Below are 19,994 nucleotides of genomic sequence, written 5' to 3' on the forward strand. Positions count from 1 at the left end.
GTCCACTTAGAGCGCGTTCGTTTGTTACACTGCACTCACTGTTGCTTTTATGTAAGCTCCACCATTGAATAACATGTGCGCAGTCCCCTGGATGAACCCGTTCTCTTTGCCAATGAAGTTTTCTGTACACACCAGAAGCCTTCTTCTTATATGCTGAAGTGCATAGCATAGTACCGGCCTTCCAAAGCAATAAAAAAACGGACAAAGTGAATAACTTAGCATTAAAGCGGATCATTGAAGTCCAGCTGTTTCAGTAGCAGGATTTCGTGTATAACGTTGAAACTGGGAAAAACATTGCACTCGAAGATTTTTATTTGACGAAGTCGATGACCTTTCTCTTTTTATATTGTAACAATGGCGCGATGGCACAGTATTGCAAATTATTTTACTTAACTATCTGGCGCTCTTTAAGTTCTACATTGAGAGGTTCAGTCGAATGAAATTAAAAGTTCGGAATAACAAACAGTGTGCACGAGTGAAAACGGCGACTGATGCAAAAGCGAAACAATCATAGCGCGGATATTGTTCCTTTAACATACACTAGAAGGCTAAATGCTCTACTTTACTATCACTTCCTCGTGCGATTATGCAGATGCTATTTGTCATTCGCGCGCTTGTCGCGGCAAAAAATACGATAAATGCTGCATTGTTTTGTTTCATTGTGTGTCTTCAATAAAGGTTTTAAGATACTTGAAACATACAACTTCCTGCTTTCATGTGCTTCTTAACTGTGTCATATGACACAAGCAGAAATAAAGGTAAAAAATAGGTTGAAGGGGACAGTGTGCTTGGTGCACATGTTCTGTACAAGTCAATGAATGCAAGCTCCTTTACTAAACGCCAGATGATTCGTAGTGTCGTTGCCACAAATGTGTCACATGCCATTCTCTTCACGAAACACAGAGCATTTCCGCCAGTGATGTTTAGGCCAATCGCCCACAAGAAACAGTTTTTATGAGCATTCACGTTACCACATTACAGGATCACAAAGGCGAATTTACATTTACAGTTGTTACAAAGTCGATGGAACCCAATTATACGACCTTTGCATCTTTATTTAGAACTTCAGTTCACGCCTCAAAGCGATACCATTTATTGGACACATTGCATAAATATGTCAGCTCGTCACGCTTACTGTTTATGTTTTCGCCCATCACATCTTGCAATCAGCACGAACAGTAAAAGTTAACCGGCTCAGTGCAAGCTTTCAATCTTCACGCAAGATGCCGCTGTGGAATTTTGTGGGTAGGCAAATAAACAAACATCGACAAAGCATCATCTACCTGCGTTTTAATGCTACATAGAAGTAAGTTCCATTAATCACTTCAGAAATACCAAGAAGCAAGGACCTAAAGGCTATGCTTCTTTTCTCTATCACTGCAGAAAAGAAGCCAGTTCCTCGTCTACGAATTCTTTAGAAGATTAGTTGAACATTCATTTACGACTGCGCAGTATGCGTGGAGTCTGTTCGCCTAAGGATACTTGAGTAAGGAACAATTCTGTAGGATATGAACTCAAACAAGACAGATTGACTTTCCCACAGTCAGGTGCGAAATTTAGTGAAACAGCTGTTTTAACTATTGTACGACTTTGTTAGTAATTAAGAAATAGCGACGTTCAGTACAGGAAAAGCTGCAGAACGACAGAACGTCTACATAGGCGACAGCGAGCTTGTTACTTTAGTGCCCTAGTAGGTAAAGGAATTGAAGAAGTGGTATTTTGTAGTGTTTACGTCTTTGGCAAATATGCTAAGTTTAATTAATATTTTCCTCCGCAGCTCAATCTCCCAGGATTAAACGCAAATATACTGACCAATCCAAGGGTAACTAGAAGAGAAAACCTAAAATAAAAAAGCCCTAAATCAATTCTACAGAATATTATTAGCTATTGGCCTGCAGCACGAGTTATCGATCGCAGAATTGCAACAACATCCACAATTCAAATTGGCTCTATGCATCCATTCTTGCAGCAAGAAAGGTTCGTGGCCTTCGCCTCGATGCTTCTCAAGTGGTGTGCCATCGGCTGCTTCTTCCTGAGTTTTGACTGTAGGGTCGCCAATACAAGCACAAGGAGAAGCAAGGCGCTCTGTCTGACATTGCTGGAACTGGCGTACACGGTAGGTGACTTTCACCCTCGCGTATCGCCTGAGCCTGCTGACCTGTCGAAAGGGGTTCTCCTTGATAAGGTAGCGAAGCTAAAATAAAATTTTCTTATTACATTTAAAATTTAGAGTTATCCACATGTGTTCGGGTTATCTTTATATCGTACTGATCTGCAGCCTTCGAGGAGGTTCTAAGGAATAGTAGGAGATACAGAAATTCCGGTAGCTTTTGTAGAACGTCATGCCTTACAACAAGCGACACAAAACTGCTTGTCTTGTAGGTACCAACGCACAATAAGAACGGAAATATACAATCACCACTCTATGGTAGAAAGCACACTATGCTTTACGCCGCATAGGGCAAAGTAGCTATGAAAAGCACAAACAGGGAAACAAGGAAAGTTAAATGGCTTTTGTGAGCAAATAAGAAAAAGCAAAACTAAGATATGCCAAAACCTGTCCTGAAGAACATGTGTACTCGATTAGTTTTCGTAAGAAACAATTGGAGAACCTCAAGGAAAAACCGAAGAAAGAATAATTCAATTCTTCCTTACAGAGCATCCAATCGCGATGATGCCCTGATTGCTCAGAATTTCGGTTATGCTGTGATTCGTACCATGAGAGTGAATTCTAACCGAATCGAACTGATTTTTTTTTGTATGCTTTCTAGATGGATCATTATTTCTTTTTTCTCTAGTTCCATCAGCACTACCCAACAAGAAACCATTATATTATAGCTTGGAAGAATGTTTTATTTGCTAAGAGCCTAATATAATGTGGACGTTCCCACAGTGCCCATCTTGGATACTTGAGTTTAACTACAAAAATAGTCTACACTTAAACACAAATTTCAACACTACATGAATAGAAGGAAAGAAATTTTATAACAAAAGTATAGCAAGCTCGCACAAATAGGTGGAGAAAAAAACTGCAACGTATTAAATTAAAATTCGCATCGCCACAACATTCATATGAGGCAGATCACCTGCGAAGCTGTTTAGGCTGCATACATGGAGTGCATACATTAGGAAATCATACATTTTTCAATAGGGCACACACTTCACCGACACAAGTGCCGCTGCGTTCACCGCATCTCCCATGCATATGCCGCACCTGCTGCTGCAATCGCGCCGGCACCTACGACGTGCTTGACATTATTTATTTATTTATTTATTTATTTATTTATTTATTTATTTATTTATTTATTTATTTATTTATTTATTGTAACCTCAGGGCCGGAGCATTACAGAGGGGAGTGGCAGAAAAAAACATTTCTGTGAAAAGATACACTTATACATGGAGATATATAAAGTACGAATAAAATACAATACGCTAATTAATAAATCAAATCAATTTAAATCACCGAAATAGAAAACCATATGAAGTGACTAGATGATACAGGTAAGCACAAGCAAACAAGAAACAACGAGAAAATAACATGAGGAAAAGAACTAATTAGTTACTGTTAGTTAAAGCGTTCTTGAAACGTTGATGGTCTGTAATTTCTGCAGTAGTGGTAGGAAGATGGTTCCAGTCCTCACAAATCCTGGGAAAAAATGAGTACTGAAAAATAAGTGTCCTACAAAAAGGAGCGGCTACTTTATGACGGTCTTCAATGCGTGATGATACATACTGGGGAGGAAAGATGAAATCGTAATGTAGTGAACGATGGTGAAATATGCGGTGAAAAAACACAAGCGATGAATCTTACGGCGAGATGCTAGCGATGGTAGTTCAAGGCTCGATTTCATATTAGTCACACTTGTGGTCCCAGCATGATTAGACATAATAAAACGTGCAGTGTTCTTTTTAACTATTTCGAGTGAGTAGATTAGGTTGTCATGGAAAGGGTCCGAAACAGAGGTGGCGTATATCACCTTCGAACGAATTAGTCTTTTATAAAGTAATAGTTTAAGAGCCTGAAGAGCGCGTGAGAAATTCCGGCGAATATATGCAAGTGTTTTGTTGGCACTGGCGATTATGGATCCAATGTGATCATTTGAGGTTAGTTTTGAGGATATAGTGACACCAAGATGTCTGTATGACGATACTACTTCCAAAGGAACTTTATCAAGATGATATGAAACATTTGCATTAGGAGATCTAGCTACACGCATGATTTTGCCTTTTTTAGTGTTTAATTTTATGCACCAAGTCTTAGACCAATCGGATATAGCATCAACATCAGACTGTAGAATAGTAGTACCGTTAGGACTAGATATTTCTCGAAATATTACACAGTCATCTGCAAACAAGTTGATATGGGAAGAGACGCAGGAAGGTAAGTCGTTAATGTAGATAGATTAGAAAGAGGAGAGGGCCAAGCACCGATCCTTGTAGTACCCCTGAGGAAACAGGACTCGGAGGAGAGTCGGTGTTATTAACAGAGACAAACTGGGAACGATTTAGTAAAAACATTCAAGCCATGCAAGTTGTTTGAAATCCAAATTTAGTAACTGCAACTTATATAAAAGAAGTTTTGGCATACTTTATCGAAGGCTTTTGAAAAATCTAAACTTGTACGGTCAGCTAAAGAGGAACGATCGAGGATAGCATTATGACGGTGAGTGAAACCTACGAGTTGAGTGTCGCACGAGAATGTCTTGCGGAAACGATGTTGTGAAGGCGAAAAAAATGAGTTTGATTCAAGAAAAGAAACAAGATTTGAAAATAGAATATGCTCGAAAATTTTACGTGGAATACCAGTTAGAGAAATGGGGCGATAATTTAGAGGCGAGTGTTTATTACCAGACTTGTGAAGTGTAACCACCCTCCCGAGAGAACTGTTCTCTAGAGACTGTTGAGAAATTTTTGTTAATATAATTGATGAGTAACAGACTATTTATAAGAAACCTAGGATTAATGGAATCGTACCCAGGTGAGGAGGAAGCTTTTAAATTTTTTATAGCTTTGACCACGCCATTGTAGCCAATTATAATGGGAGACATTACTATATATACTAAAGGTTTAACATGAGGAAGCGTTGTTTTAGTTGTTGTAGAGAAGTTGCGGACAAAGACTTCACCTAACACACGGGCACACTGCGCATCAGGTATAGTATTCTCTGCAGAATCAACAAGACTGACTGCGCTATCACTTTTAGGATGAAACACGCGCCGTAACTCTTTCGGATCGGATGTGAGCAGTGAAGGTAACGTGCCATTTAGAAAAGTTACTTTAGCATTCTTTATGGCTGCTATGTACACGGCCGAAGCTTATTCGTAGGCTGCCCAGCGGCCATCATCTAGGGACTGCATTGCTGAGCGGTATGTGCGACCGCAGATGCACCGGTCATGTGCGTAGGCAGCGTCACCCCACGTTTTTCCTCTCTCATTATTCGTGAAGTGGGATTCAAAAACAAAGCGTATGAAGGCGATCTTGGTACACTAAGTGAACCGCTTGATATATATATATATATATATATATATATATATATATATTTATATATGTATATATATATATATATATATATATATATATATATATATATATATATATATGTATATGTATATGTATATATAGATGTGTATATATATATATATATATATACTAGAGCAATTAAAAGGCACTAAATTGGATATAGTAGGGCTCAGTGAAGTTAGGAGGACGACAGAAGCATATACAGTGCTAGAAAGAGGGCACGTCCTGTGCAACCGGGCCTTGGCAGAGGGACGAGAACTAGGAGTCGGATTCCTCATTCATAAGGATATATCTGGTAACATAAAGGAAATCTATAGAATTAACGGGAAGGTGGCAGGTCTTGTAAAACAAATTGAAGGTCGTACAGGTCTACGCCCCTACATCCAGTCATGATGGCCAGGAAGTCGAAAGCTTCTATGAAGACGGGGAATCGGCGATGTGTAAATTGAAAACAAAATACACTATACAGATGGGCGCCTTCAACGACAGGGTAGGCAAGAAGCAGGCTGGAGACAAGTCAGTGGCATAGGCTTATGGCATAGGCTCTAGGAATAGCAAGGGAGAGTTATTAGTAGAGTTCGCAGAACAGAATAATGTGCGGATAATGAATACCTTCTTCCGCAAGCGGGATAGCCGAAAGTGGACGTGGAGCAACCCGAATGGCGAGACTAGAAATGAAATAGACTTTGTACTCTGCACTAACCCTGGCTTCATTCAAGATGTGGACGTGCTCGGCAAGGTCCGCTGCTGTGACCATAGGATAGTACGCACTTGAATTGGCATACACTTGACAAGGGAACGGAAGAAACCAGTACATAAGAAACTGATCAATGAGTTAGTGGTAAGAGGGAACATAGAGGAATGCCGGATCAAGCTACAGAACAGGTATTCGGCTTTAACTCAGGAAGAGGGCCTTAGTGTTGAAGCAATGACCGACAATCTTATGCGCATCGTAAAGGAGTGTGCAATAGAACTTGATGGTAACTCCATTAGACAGGATGCCAGAAAGCCATCGCAGGAGACGAAAGATCTGATCGAGACACGCCAATGTATGAAAGCCTCTAACCCTCCAGCTAGACTAGAAATGGCAGAACTTTCGAAGTTAATCAACAAGCGTAAAACATCTGACTTAAGGAAGCATAATATGGATTGAATTGAACATGCTCTCAAGAACGGAGGAAGCCTAAAAGCAGTGAAGAAGAAACTAGAAATAGGCAAGAATCAGATGTATGCGTTAAGAGACAAAGCCGGCAATATCATTACTAAAAGGGATAAGACAGTTCAAGTGGTTGAGGAGTAATATAGATATTTATACAGTACCAGTGGCACCCACGACAATAATGGAAGAGAGAATAGTACAGTGGAATTTGAAATTCCTGAAGTAACGCCGGAGGAAGTAAAGAAAGCCTTTGGAGCTACGCAAAGGGGGAAGGCAGCTCGGGAGGATCAGGTAACAGCAGATTTGTTGAAGGATGGCAGGCAGATTGTTCTAGAAAAACTGGCCACCCTGTATACGCAATGGCTCAAGAGCTCGAGCGTACCAGAATCTTGGAAGAATGCTTACATAATACTAATCCATAAGAAAGGGGACGCCAAAGGCATGAAAAATTATAGACCGATGAGCTTACTGTCCGTTGCCTACAAAGTATTTACAAAGGTAATCGCAAATAAAATCAGAAACACCTTAGACTTCTGTCAAACAAAGGACAAGGCCGGATTTCGTAAAGGCTACTCAACGATAGACCATATTCATACTATCAATCAGGTGATAGAGAAATGTGCGAAATATAACCAACCCTTATAATAGCTTTCATTGATTAAGAAAAAGCGTTTGATTCAGTCGAAAGCTCAGCAGCCATGAAGGCATTACGGAATCAGGGTATATACGAGCTGTATGTAAACATGCTGAAAGATATCTCTAGCGGCTCCACAGCCACCGTAGCCCTGCACAAAGAAAGCAGCAAAATCCCAGTAAAGAAAGGCGTCAGGCGGGGAGATACGATCTCTCCAATGCCATTAACAGCGTGTTTACAGGAGGTATTCAAAGACGTGGATTGCGAAGAATTGGGGATAAGTATTAATGGAGAATACCTTAGTAACTTGCGATTCGCTGATGATATTGCCTTGCTTAGTAACTCAGGGGACCAATTGCAATGCATGCTCACTTACGTGGAGAGGCAAAGCAGAACGGTGCGTCTAAAAATTAATCTCAAGAAAACTAAAGCAATATTTCACAGTCTCAGAAGAGAACAGCAGCTTTCGACAGGTATCGAGGCACTGGAAGTGGTAGGGGAATACATCTACTTAGGACAGGTAGTGACCGCGGATCCGCATCATGAGACTGAAATAACCAGAAGAACAAGAATGGGCTGGGGTGCGTTTGGCAGGCATTCTCAGATCATGAGCAGCAGGTTGCCATTATCCCTCAAAAGAAAAGTGTATAAAGGCTGTGTCTTACCAGTACTCACGTGCGGGGCAGACACCTGGAGGCTTACAACAAGGGTTCTACTTAAATTGAGGCTGACGCAACGAGCTATGAAAAGAAGAATGATCGCTGTAACGTTAAGGGATAAGAAAAGAGCACATTGGGTGAGGGAACAAACGCGAGTTAATAGAGAGTTTTAGTATAGCGTAAAATGCTTGCGTTAGCGTTAGCGTGCGACGCAACGCTAACGCAAGGAAAGACTGCACTGCGCGGCACAAGGTAGTGTTTTAGAATAACGGAACGGAGAAAAGCGTTAACGTTAACGCAAACAAATACAGCGCCATCTAGATGTAAAAACACAAAGTACTGGAAAGCCAAATCCACACGAAATGTCGAGCTTATCCAATGCCGAATCCGCAAGTGTGTCCCTAAGTCAAGCTTATCAAAAGCCACAGTCGCTGCGTTAATTACGCATGTAGGTGTTTGGTTTGAGCGTTGTTTTGTCCAGAGTCGCGAAACACACCGATTAATCTTGGCATGCCGCGATCGAGTGTTCTGTGGGACCCATATTACGTGTCCTTTTTAAGTTGGGATGACATAGACGCCCTTATGCTTCGGGAATGAGAGCGACCGCGCAGGTTATACGTGTCCTCAAGATCCACTCAACGTCGAAGCTATACCGGAGGGGACGTTTCGCCGGCAATTTCGCTTCCAGAAAGCGGATTTCCCACTTCTTTCCAATTTTTTGCAACGGACGCCCACCTTGACGTCCATCCGAATGGGTTCAAGGCGAAAACCTCCTTCACGAGGTTCATATCGTCGTCGTTGGTAAAACGCACACGCATTGTGACCACAGCACCGACCACACTACTGTGTTTTGCCGCGGAAAACATGACATGCATCGGCTTCACATGCGGCTTTACACCAAGCGAACGAGCGAAATACACTTGGGCGCCATCTCGAGGCGGATACAGCAAACATGAGCAAACATTAGCAAACCCTCTAGTTAAGCCTACTGCCCGGCTAATCGAGGACGTATATCGCAAACAACGCCCATTTGTCACCTGTGCGCCGCTGCCGAAGCATCATCACACAAATCTAAGGCGAACACGAGCATTAGCGGGGAAGGATAGAGCCTAGCAGTGCAGGCAGACGACTCGATAGATCCGAAGCGGACTGCTCTCACTTCGACTGGCGCCGCCATCTTGCCGTACGTAAGGCTCCCCTTGCGTGCGTTAGCGTTCAACGCTAAATCCTGAAAATAGCGTACGTACGTAAGAGCTCCAGCAGCGTTTACGTATAGCGCATGCGCAGTGTGGTGCACGCAACGCTAACGCTAACGCTAACTCTTTGCGTTTGCTGCTTTACGCTATACTAAAACTGTCTAATGACATCTTATTTGAAATCAAGAAAAAGAAATGGGCATGGGCAGGACATGTAATGAGGAGGGAAGATAACCGATGGTCATTAAGGGTTACGGACTAGATTCCAAGAGAAGGGAAGCGAAGCAGGGGCGGCAGAAATTTATTGTGGGCGGATGAGATTAAGAAGTTTGCAGGTACAACAAGGCCACAATTAGGGGATGACCGGGGTAGGTGGAGAAGTATGGGGGAAGCTTTTGCCCTGCAGTGGGCGTAACCAGGCTGATGGTATATATATATATATATATATATATATATATATATATATATATATATATATATATATATATATTGTTTCTCTTACAATGCCGAATTTAGGTGGTTGTATATGGACCGAAGGTGTTGCCACGGGGCAGAATTAGTGAAGTATAGCTGTATTTAGAAGCATGTACAAGTTGCAGCATGACTGAATGCACAAGATGGCTACCAGACCTAGCCGCACACTCTTTTCGATAAATCGTCGCCTTTATTAACAGTAATAAAATGGCCTTACCCCCTGCTCTGCAACACTATTCCCGGGTCGGAACGTCGCCGTGTCGGCGGTAGCGTTTATGGGGACAAAGTGTCCGTGAAGTAGCATTTAAGCATAGAAACGTAGGCAACATCAATGATCAAAGTGGCAGACGATGAACTATAGTCGAGCGGGGATACTTCGTAATTTACATCGCCGAGCTGGCGCACGATATTATAAGGCCCTGTGTAGAGCGGCAGCAGTTTTTCGGACATTCCGATGCAGCATTGTAGTGTCCATGGAAGAACTAGAGACCCAGGGGGAAAATGTACGTTCTGGTGGCAGGTGTCGTACCTCGTCTTCTGTGCAACCTGTGAGGCAGTTAGCCATGAGATGCAAACTCGCTAGCTCAGTGAGCCCTGGCGAAGATGTCGCGGGCATACTCAGTTGAACTGTTGGTCGTAGCGCCAAATAATGTGTCGTAGGGCAAAGTTGTGTGGCGACCAAACAGCAGATAGCAGGGAGAAAAACCAGCGGTCTCCTGACGGGATGAAATATATGCAAATTATATGTAAGTAACATGCCGTCCTTGTCACTGTGGTCCGGAAAAACGTACATTGATAGAATCTCTATCAACCTCCCGTTGAGCCGCTCAGTTAGTGCATTGATCTACGAATGATATGCGGTGGAGATTTTGTGCATGGCAGAACATGACTAAAGACCTTCGACAACGCGGGGAAGAAGCTGCGGGCGCGAACAGTGAGCAGCTGGGCGTCTCGGCGCGCCGTGATGCTGTATGATGTCATACAGCAGGAAACTCCGCAACGTCCGTAGCGCAGGTTGCTAGCAATGCTCGCGTGATGGCGCAACGCGTCGTGTAGTCAGTCGCGATAGCGACCCACTTCTTTCCTGTTTTAGACGTAGAAAAAAGGCGTAGCAGATCGACGCCGACGCGAAAGAATGGTTCGGAAGGGGTATCGACGGTGTGTAGGCGGCCAGCGCGTGTCGCTTGCGGCGCTGAGAGAGTGCACAGGCAGCAATGTAGCAGCGCACAGAGCGATAAAAGCCGGACCAGTAAAAGCGGCGGCGTACACGGTCGTAGGTACGGGAGACACCGAGATGACCGGCGGTGGGTTAGTCGTGTAGCTGCTGTAGGAGTTGTCTCCGGGCGTTTAAGAAGGGGTAGCTGGCTCAAGCCGTTGTCGAACTCATCCGCGCTAAGGACGTTGTTGAAGGGAGGAACGTGTTCTCATCTAGAACGAGTACTGGGTTTATTTACAATGTCTACATGAAGAGTGGAGTACCTTACATGGCATCAATCTAGCAAACTCTAAACGAAGCACACCGAGGAGTCACAAATGACTCCTTAAAAGCGCGTCCTTTTAAGTACTTTTTATTTGCCATTAATTCGGAATGTACCATTGATAGTACCCAACAAGTCCCAAAAATTAACGAATGTCTGTTTTCGTGCGCGGCTGTGAAATATCTCCAATCGTAGTGATTTTCAGCTCGGCCGGGCATCTCGTACCATGGCGGACAACATGGCCCACATAAGTAACCTGCGATCAGCGAAACCTACAACTTTCCGCCTTCATCGTTAAGCCTGCTTCCCTCAGCCATGAGAACACCTGTTTGAGGTGCGATACGTGCTCTTCCCAGCTGTCGGAAACAATTGCTACATCATCAAGATATAGCAAGGCGAACTCCTGCAAGCCTTTTAGGACAATATACATTAACTTAAAGAAGCTAAACGGCGCGTTTTTCAGCCAGAAGCTGAGAACTAGAGGGCGAAAAGTGCCTAAAGGGGAAACTAATGCGGCGTAGCGGCTGGCACTTTTTTAAGGGGCATCTATCAAAGGGATTTATCAGCGCTGACTCTTTAGATTTATTCGTAAATGTTGGGTATCGGGTACAACTGATCCCCTGTGATGACATTTAACTTTCTATATGCAACACGCGGACGAGGGTCTTTAGCATGGTCTTCCACAAATATTTGCGGTGACGTGTAGTCACTATCAGGGGGCTCAATAACTCCCAACGCAAGTATGCGCTGTATCTCTGCCTCCTTAATTTATCTCTGTCGTGGAGACACCTGGTAGGATTTGGATCTTATGGGTTGGGTTGATGTCAGCGCTATTTCATGCGTTATTAGTTCGGTTCTGCCTGGGTGATTGCTGAATCCCTCGAGATATTCCTACAGGAGCCTCTTTCGCTCATCTAGCTGCTCGGGTTTAAGATCGTCCCTGCTTACTGAGTGTTCCACAACTTCTTTCAGGCTGATTTCAGAGTTTGAGGTCGTTACACTAATTAAACTTGGTATTAATGTCATCCGGCTCTTTCTTGGTAAGGTTAACGACTTAGCTCTGCTACACATACAGCTTCATCAAGAAGGATCTTGGCACACGTGCACAGAAGTCCACTGAGTGTTATGGGGCGTATATCCACGACGTCCTCGTTCTTTGCCACAAGGTGGATAATATTATGGCAGACGCAGACAAGGTCAGCCACATTTTAAGATGCATCGCAGACGAGGCGTTTACCCTGCTTGTTTACAAGAATATAACAGATGTCAATGAGATCAATATCGAATGTCACCGCTTTAAAGACGCGAAGAGCCCCATAGTAGTTCAACAATTTACGCGTCTACTGAATACCGCAACTTTATCAACGTTCGAAAATATTTGTCTACCGCGTCAACCCACCTCCTCCGAGAACGTCGTACGTATCGTCAGGCGATAAATCGAAGCAGCGTCTCCTTCCACGCCAGTGACGCAGTGCTTTGACGATTCTCGGCCACTCGTGTCTCTCATTAAGTCGGTTATTTGCCAAGAACTTGCTCATGTAGGTCTTCCGTCCATCTGCTCTGCCAACCATCCTCATTTTACTTCGTCTGCTGCCTATGCCTCTCTTAACCGGAGCCAATGCGCTATCCGAGATATCGCAACCCAGCCTAATTGCGCACACATGACGATAGACCAATCTGCTTTTATTGTGGACGTGTGGGCCACATCTGTCGTCACTGCCGAAGTTCCTGGACAGCCCACTGTCGACCAAGCTTTCCCGCCTACCGCCGCTCCCCAACGAATCCTCGCCCACCTGCACTCTCCATCCAGGTTGAAGACGCACCTCACAACGCTCAAACCACGGCGACTAACCTCTTGCAATCCCCACACAGACGCCGCTCCCGTTCATCCCAGTTACGTCGCTCCCCGTCCCTAGGTTACTGTCGCCGCTCTCCAACGGAAAACTGAGGCAGCTTCTGGAGGGGACGCTGCTGTAGCACCGCGGCCTGAAATTCCTCTGCAGACCCTGCCCACTGAACCTTCTGGGCTTGAACGTGGATGGGTTGCCCGTCAAAGAACTCATCGACAATGGAGCGCAAATTTCTATCATGAGTGCACAGCGTCGAACACGCTTGAAGAAAGGGCATACTCCTGCTGCGACTTGACTGCTCCAGTTCACTGACGGTGGAACTCCGGCTGTGCATCGAATGTGTACTGCACGTGTCAGTGTCACCGGCCGCCACACGTCCGTTTTGTTTAGTGGGCTCTAACGTTGCCCCCATGATGTGCTCCTCGGACTCAACTTTTGACTGTTCAGCCGGTGTTGTACAACTTGATCTACCCCTTCCCGTGACCTTCCCGCTCAAGCTCCAACTTAGCTTTGTTCTGGAGCTTTTATTCGCCTCCCGTGTCTAGCAGCAACCTGCATCACTGTTTCAGCCTGCCCACCTGTACCGGACGGAGACTATGTCCTTACGCCTGTGACTTCAGTCCTGCTTTCTCACAATGTCTTCTTCCCACACATCTTCATTTCTGTAACGGACAATCAGACATGTCTCCCCATCTTAAATTTCGGACAGTGCCCACAAGTGCTTCCTCGAAGCATGCCTCTTGCATGTTGTCAGCGTGGCATGAGTGCCACATTTCCGTTCTATCTGTTGCGCTGTCTTCTATCAGTGCTCATTCTGTGCTTTCTGCCCCACCCGACGACATTACAAAAATGATTTCACCGGACCTCTCATCCCAACAAGCCGCAGTTCTCCCTGGCCTCTTCGAGTCCTACTCCGACATTTTTTATCTGAACGATCGCCCTTTGGGTCAGATTACGGTCGGGGAAATATCGCATAAATACCGGCAACGCAGCACCTATTCGCCGACGCCCATACCGGGTGTCGCCCTGTGATCGACAAGTTATCGAGAGGGAGGTTCAAAAATGCTTGCCAAAGGGATTATTGAAATATTCCAACCTGTTGGCTTCCCCTGTTACTCTCGTCAAAAAGAAGGATAACAGCTGGCGATTCTGCCTTGACTATTGTCGTCTAAACACGATCACCGAAAAAGATGTATATCCACTTCCCCGCATTGACGTTGCTCTTGATTGTCTCTACTGTGCCACTTATTTTTGATCGGTGGACATTCGCTGTGAGTACTGTCAAATAGCCGTGGGTGAAATGGCCCGTGAAAAGACCGCATTCTTCATTCCAGAGGGCTTTATCAGTTCAGGGTAATGCCTTTTGGCTTGTGCATTGCCCCTGCGACGTTTGAACCGATAATGGGCATGCTCTAGCGTGGATTTCAATCGTGCATCTGTTTGTGCTACTTGGATGACGTCATCGTATTCTCTGCAACTTTTGCGACCGATCTTGAAATACTTTCATCTGTTCTGCTGGTTTTTCGCACCCCTGGCTTGCAGCTCAACTCGCCCAAGTGCCACTTCGGTCACCATCAAAAAAACATGCTCAGACATCTCGTCGATTCGTCAGGCATTTGCCCCGACCACGCTAAAGTACAGGCTGTGCAGAATTTCTCCGTACTAACTAGTGCCAAATATGTTCGAAGATTTCTTGGCCTTTGCTCTTACTTCCGCAGGTTTGTGAAAAATTTTGCCCATATTACCCGTCCCCTGACTGACCTCCTCAAGAAAGACGTTTCTTTCTGCTGAAACTCTGAACAAGCGTCTGCTTTCTCCCAGCTCATCACGCTGCAGACCACACCTCTTGTTGTCGCCCATTTTGACGCCTCCGCTCTGGCAGAAATCCGCACTGACACCAGTGGCTACGGCATCAGCGCAATTTTAGCTCAACGCCAATGTAGACACAACCACGTGATCGCCTACGCCAGCCGCCTGCTCTTTCCAGCCGCGTGCAATTGCTCGATTACCGAGCGCGAGTGTCGCACCCTCGCTTGGGCGGTGGGAAAGTTCCGACCCTACATATATGGTTGCCCATTTACACATATAACCGATCAACACGCCCTTTGTTGGCTTTCTTCCATCAAGAATCCGACCGGACGCCTCGGTGGCTGGGCCATGCCGCTGCACAAGTACACATGCACTGTGGTCAAGTCGGTTCATCCAAATAAGAAGCCAAATTCATTTCTCGTCATCCTGTCGATGCACCGCACGTTTAGTGCATGTCGCACTGATCTGCATTTTTTTCGCTATCCGCCTTGAAAGGCATTTGCGCTGAACAATGACGTGATTAATTTTTAGGGCACATTATCGAAAGCGTGTTCTTCTGTCCAGCTCACTCATTCCTTCACATGTACTACAAAATAGCATCCTGTATCGCCGCAACAAGCGCCCCGATGGGCCCAAACTCCTAACCGTCATTCCGCCTCATCTTCGAATGATTGTACTCCAGCAACTGCACGACGTTCCCACCGCTGGGCAAGTTGTCGTCATTCAGACCTATGACCGAATTTGGCGACGGTTTTTCTGGCCATGTCTCAACCACTCCGTCCGGCGCTTTGTTGCCGCGTGTGAGTTGTGCCGAAGCCGGACAGGACCAGCTGTGCATCCTGCTGCTCTACTGCAGCCCTTTTTTTTTTCTCGTTATCGTTGATCTTCTCAGACCATTCACTATATGAAATTACGGAAATAGGTGGATTGCTGTCGCTACGGACTATACAGCCCGCTATGCCATTACTAAAGCCCTATCGACTGGTTTCACTACTGACGTCCCTGACTTCTTGCTTCACGACGTTATCTTACACCACAGTGCATCTCGTCAACTTCTCACCGATCGCGGAAGATACTTTCTTGCCAAAGTCACAGACGACATACTTCAATCATGTTCTACTAAACACAACGTTATTAATGTTCATTATCCTCAAAATAACGGTCTTACCGAACACCTCAACGGCACATTAACTGACATGCTAGCAATGTATCTTTTCTCCAATCATCGCGACTGGTACACTGCTCTATCATTTATCACGTTCGCCTAAAATTCTTCCCGCCATGACACAGCTCGCTACTCACCCTTCTATCTCTTCTTCGGCCGTGAGCCGACTTTGCCTTTCGAGGCTCTCCTTTCGACCACACTCGACTCGCCGACAGAATGCACTCATAATATTATAGCCACAGCGACCGCAGCACGCCAGGTTGCCCGCATTCGTCTTTCCGCTTCGCAGGCAGGCCAGAAGTGCCGCTACGACCAGTGCTATCACGACGCAGAGTACGAACCAGGTGCTCTTTAGCTAGGTTGGTCACCAACTCGGCGTGTTGTTCTTTCCGAGAAACTCCTCCCGCGATACTACGGCCCTTACCGCATCCATCACCACGTGACCCCTGTCACACATGAAGTGTCTCCACAGGGGGTCACCATGCCTTCACCTCTCCCTGACATCATCCACGTCAGCCGTCTCAAACCATACCTTTCGCGGCCGATGAGCGGCACCAATAAGGTGCTTTTTCCAATGGGGGCGATGTCACAGTCTGTAATGCGCGAAGAAGAGGACGCTGATGGCGGCCTTAGAGATCACGAAAAAGAGTTCGCTAGTCTAGGCTGGCTGCCTCCGCCATTAAAAGCTATCTGAGAATAGCCGTATGCTTCTTCCTTCCCGTAAAAATATTTACGAGTTCGTGACTTTCTTCTGTACTTTTGTGCCTAGTTCCTCACCGACAACAAACAATTCGTCTCTCAACAGTTTCCTCAAATGCATGATTGCTACTTTACTGCCTTGGTTCTGCTCGTTATTTATAAATACGCAAACACAACCTAGCTAACAGTGAACAGTCCAGATTCCCTACATTTCTAAACTGAAAAACCATAAAACTTTGGCTAGAGATTGAAAGCAAAAACCAAGCACTGACCGCAGGCACATCACAACGTCGTAAAGTCCGTCTCACAGCTGCCAGCCAGTTGTAAGAGTTGGAGTCGGGTGTGTGAAGAGGGGTAACTGGCCCAAGCCATCGCCCGACTCATCCACGCTCAGGACGTTGTTTGAGGGATGAACGTGATCTCATCGAAAACTAGGAGTACTGTATTTATTTACAATATCTACGTGAAGAGAAGAGAACGTTACATTTCATCAGCTAAGCAGGAGTGAAAGCGAAGAAGACTAAGTAGCCAAAAACGGCTGCTTAAAACCCCCTCTGTCCTCCCTAGATGTCTAGGCCAGGGAAACTGACGTCCAACCTTCGTCCAGTAGGAGCGTCCAAAGTCAGTTCAATTCAGTTCAGTTTATTTTTCCTCACACACACAAAAAAAGCACACAAGGTGAAAAAGTGGTGAGAAATGGCAACCGGAAGAAAAGCTGCATTAGAACAACTTGGAGCTCTCGAACTCGTCGAAGGACCCGCGTTGAGTTCGAGGCTTCACACAGTCGCTTCCGCACCTTTGTTTCACTGAACACATAGAAAGAACGGCGGCTCCCAAGATAGGGGTTTTCACGCTTGGCTCAAGCTGGCGCGTCTTGGTTCCTGAAATGAACCGGCAGTCAACTGCAGCGTTTGTCAAACGACCGGGACGGTTACTGGGGTCCATGGGAAAACGCCTCAGAACACCCTTTTCCAAGTGTTCACTTTCTCCCATTGATCCGTGAAAGCGGCAGTGAACCTACAAACTACAGTCGGTCCGCCTAACTTGTCTCATCTTGGTTGCGCCGCAAGCCTATCGGAGAGGCACGCATTGCTGGCTTCATAAAGCGATTCGTCGCAGCGGGCTAAGACAACTTAGAAGGTCACTACCCCCGCAAGGTCAGGACGCCAGAAGCATGGCCTCAATGAAGAGACGCAATGGGGCATCACGGGATTGGTAATCATGCATGTCAGACAAGTCTGAAATTGCTTGGACGCAAGCATTTGTGTCGTGGACGTCATTGTCTGTACTGCCGACCGGGTAACGGCAAAGACAGTCGGCATCCTTGTGTAAACGGCTAGATTGGTACAGAAACGTAAAAGTGTGCTCTTCTAGCCACAGCGCCTACTGACCCAGAAGTCCAGTCGGGTGTGTCATTGATATGAGACAGCAAAGGGCCTGGTGAACAGTGATAGCAAAAAAACATGGTCGGCCAAATAAGGAAGGGAGAACTTCGTTACTGCCAAACCAGGGCCAGGAACTCGCATTGTGTGATAGAAAACTTCCACTCTGTGGGCGAGAGCAGGCGGCTAGTGCAGGCAACTACGCAATATGCGTCGTCCTGCTGCTGAACGAGAAGAGCACCTATTCTATGGCCACTGGCATCTGTGTGAACTTAAGCTGTAGTAGATGGGTCGTAGTGAGCTAGCAAAGGGGGAGCCGTTAGCAGGCGGGCGAGGGTGGCGAAGTGTTCGGCTTGAGCAGAACCCCACGAGAAGGAAACATCTTTTTGAGTCGGTCAGTGAGCGGGTGCGCGATGACGGTTAAGTTCTAAATGAAGCAACGGAAATAGTAGCATAGTCCAACAAACCTTCTGACATCTGCTGTGGATGAGAGTACCAGAATGATTTGGACGGCGCGAATTTTGTCACAGACGGGTTGAACTCCTCTGTCATTCACAAGGTGGCCAAGAACAGTAATCGGGTGGCATCCAAAGTGGCATTTGGACGAATTGAATTGAAGGCCAGGACGTAGGAAAACAGCAAGAATGGCCAACATACGGATATGGTGACTCAAAAAGGTGGGTCTAAATAACACAGAATCGCCTAAATAACATAGATAACACGGCCCATTTATATCCACGAAGTAGAGAGTCCACCATTCGCTCGAAGCTTGCCGGGGTATTACCGAGGCTGAACTGCATAACCTTGAATTGACAAAGCCCTTTAAGCGTTACGTAGGCGGCCTTTTCGTGGTCCATGCCATCTGCGGAGATCTGCTAATAACCAGAGCGAAGGTCTCTGGACGAGAAGTACTTCGCTCCATGCAGGCACACCAAGGAAAATTACCTAGATGGTCGCACAGTCTTCATGTCCACGAATGATGGCGCCGCGGCAAGACACGTCTTGGTCCGCGGAGTGCCTCAAGGAGGTGATCTCAGCCCGACTCTTTTCAATGTTGCCCTTATTGGCGTTGCAGAAATCAATCGATACAGTACGCATCAGTACCTGAGCAGATGACAAATGCATATTGGCATCCGCAATCACGCGACCGCAAATTCGTGCCAGATTGCAGCGAGCTCTTTCTTTAACGTCTCAGTACCTGCAGTGTCGAGGACTGCAACTAGCCCCAGATAAGTGCGCTGCGATAGCGTTTACACGGAAGCTTATGTGTTGGTGTCCAATTATGATTAATGAAAATGCCATCCCATATGTCACCCAACACAAATACCTCGGCGGTGTCTGACTGCGGTGTTTCATGGTCGAAACATTTGGAAATGGTAAAGAAAAAAATTAACTGGCCTTGCTCAAGTTTTTCGCTTTCTGGCCAGTGCGAAGTGCGGTCCATCTGAACATGCGCTACGCCGGCTGTACCAGGCTCTCTAGGTCGGTACCATTCGGTATTATAGCCTGCCAGTTTTATCAAGTATGAGTCCGTCATGTTTGCATACGCTGGAAAGTGGCCAGGCACAGATGCTGAAAACATGTCTCGGTGTTCCAGGTTGCACCTCAACCCACGGATCAATTGAGGAGGCTCGCGTCCCGCCTTTACCTGTCTAACTCGGATGCGAACCTGTTCTAGTATTCCTGCGACTGTTGTGCCGTTATAGACGCGATGCCTTATCCATACTTCCCGATATACGGCCGGACTCCACTTTTTCGAGAGACGTTAAATCCCAAGAATCTGCCATACTAGTATAATTTGCCCCTGCTGACCTTCCACGTATTGCCCCATGGGTAATGTCGAAAATACCGGTATGTCTATCTATCCCCGTAATTTCTAAAAAAATCGCGAATACCTACCATCGGCCTCAGACATTGAACACTTGAATATATGTCAAAAGAATATGACTCCTCGGTGAGTGTGTATAC

General features: G+C 45.7%; 1 long non-coding RNA gene across 2 annotated transcripts in view; it reads left to right on the plus strand.

The window, feature by feature from the left end:
- LOC129385891 (uncharacterized) overlaps nucleotides 1-19,994 on the plus strand; it is an 81,258-nt gene that overhangs the window by 36,941 nt on the left and 24,323 nt on the right. For both annotated transcript variants that reach the window (XR_011895383.1, XR_011895382.1), the window contains one exon: nucleotides 1,970-2,116. This is a non-coding gene — a long non-coding RNA (uncharacterized lncRNA). The remainder of the gene's footprint in view (nucleotides 1-1,969; nucleotides 2,117-19,994) is intronic.

The sequence above is a fragment of the Dermacentor andersoni genome, chromosome 7, assembly GCF_023375885.2.
Source record: "Dermacentor andersoni chromosome 7, qqDerAnde1_hic_scaffold, whole genome shotgun sequence".
Classification (NCBI taxonomy): Eukaryota; Metazoa; Arthropoda; class Arachnida; order Ixodida; family Ixodidae; genus Dermacentor; species Dermacentor andersoni.